Source organism: Monosiga brevicollis, genomic scaffold (assembly GCF_000002865.3).
Source record: "Monosiga brevicollis MX1 MONBRscaffold_8 genomic scaffold, whole genome shotgun sequence".
Classification (NCBI taxonomy): Eukaryota; class Choanoflagellata; order Craspedida; family Salpingoecidae; genus Monosiga; species Monosiga brevicollis.
The window spans coordinates 494081-496341 of record NW_001865045.1 but is presented as its reverse complement, the minus strand read 5'-3'; positions in this window follow the sequence as shown (position 1 = coordinate 496341).

Sequence of the window (2261 nt, the reverse complement as noted above, 5' to 3'; positions counted from 1 at the left end):
TCTCTCTCTCTCTCTCTCTCTATCTATCTCTCAATCTCTCTCTCTCTCTATCTCTCAAGCTCTCTCTCTCTCAAGCTCTCTCTCAAGCTCTCTCTCTCTCTCAAGCTCTCTCTCTCTCTCTCTCTCTCTCTCTCTCTCTGTGCTTTCTTGTGGTCTATCGTTGATGAAGTTTTTGTGATATCGGATTGCACCATTGTTAGGTGACCAATGATCCATCACTGGCTTCACGGGCACTCGCGTTTTGCCTCGTGCTCCTCAAGGTAATACACAACTCGCAGTGAGCAACATAGCTTGAGTGATGTCATTTCTGACTGCTGCGCTTGGAACCTATAGGATCGCGCCGTATTTCGCCGTCAGCAAGGCATCAAGTCCCTCACAGACATTGTCCGGGTGTGTTGCCACAACTAGTCAAAGTCATGCCCAGCCGTTTTGCACACGGGTCTCCCCCGTTTTTTTGACCAGGTTTTCTTCCTTGACGGCATGTTTTCCTTCGCCTCACCTCCCCTGGGTATGACCTCCACATCTTGGACGCGTATTGACAGGGAACATCGTTGGTCTTGCACCCTCTGAAGCAGCAACCAGATCTGTATCAGCTCCTCTGCTCTTCTCTCAAGGTGGAGCAGGAGGAGAGTGCGCTGTAAGTGTGCAATGTACAGAAGCTCACGGAATACTCACTGTTAGCTGATGCCCATATGTCTTGCCTGGACCAATTACTCTATCGCAGCATTCAGACATGTTGCACGCTGGGCGTGATTGGTGCCATCGATGCCAAAGACACGCAGTGGACGAATAGCATTACAGCCGCGACTGGACCTGCTACCGATCAGCCATCATCGGGCTTGATGCGAGCGAAGCAAGACATTGTCATGTCCAAACTGGAACTCCATGCCAAGAAGAACACAGATGACTACTTTGTAGCAGTGGCTTTCAATTGCCTATTCAAGGTGCGCCGTCTTCGCGCACCCTGTACCGAGTGGGCTATCTTGCTGATGCACAACGTTTTTATTAGATTGCCAGTGATCCGACGCAATTCAACTTGCACGAGCATGTCTTGCGAGCTTTGTTGACCAATATCCGGTCAGTCTTGCCACAAGTGCATGGTTGGTCAACAACGTTTGTACATGTTCAAATTTCTCATAATGCACGTGTTGACTGGAGCGCAGCTACTTGGGTGCCAAGTGCCACGAGTATCTGCCACGCATTTTGGAGGCTGTGCTCCTCATGGCAGGACACAATCAGAAACGGACCGGCGAGTCGGCCTACCTTCTCGACTTGGGCAAAGTATGTTGGATTGGATGTTTTGTTGTTTTTTTGACGCCTGTGTGTGTTGATGTCTTTTTTTTTGTGTGTTTTTGTATTATACCCAGCTAGTATGAGCAGCCATATACTTACCGTCATGCTTGATTTGGTATCTGCTAGATCGTGGCCGCCGTTGGCACCCCAATACAACCGCATATCCCTCTCCTGATGGATTATGTTCTCCGAGTGTGGCGGCCAAGTGAGGACTGCCTCTACTTGACGGAACAGCTTCTTCACGCGGGTTGCAATGGACTCCAGCCCTACGTTTTGCGACTGGTTGCCTTGGTCAGTACCAGGCCCCTTGAACGTTCAGAGCCGCCCTTGCCTCGCCCCCTGTGTGAGCGCTGTCTCTGGCGAGACAAGTGCGACCACTTATGCCGTTCTTGAATGACATGTATGACTCTCGTCAGTTTCAATCAGTGCTGATTACAGAAGACTCTGCGACGGTAAGTGCCTCTCCTCCTGCCCGATTCGGCTCTGCATCTTGGCTGCATCTAGTGTTTTTCTGAATTTGCTCAACCTCTTATCGTGCCCACCCAGGCATTGCAAAAGAACATGATCATCGGCTTCTTGTGTCGCATGCGTCACATTCTTCAAGCGGCTGTTCCTAGCACAATCGAATTGCTTCTCCAACTGGCCATCAACCCGGTACGCTACTCGCTTCGTCCAGATCGGCACTTGCCATACAGCGTGTCTGTCGAACTGCTATCCGTTGCAACTCAGCCCCATATCATGCCTTGCAGGCGCCTACTCCTCAGGCTGCGCGCGTAGCGACTATGGCGTTGCAGACCTGTGTGGCCATTGGCTCAGTCGAATCTCTGGCCAGTGTAGGACAAGTACTTGTGCGCAGCGTGCGCTTCATCTTGACCAATAGCCCGGACCACCTGCAATATTGTATTGCCTTGGTTTGCATGCTAATTCAGGACCTAGGCTACGTCTACGTCGAGATGAAGTAAGTAATG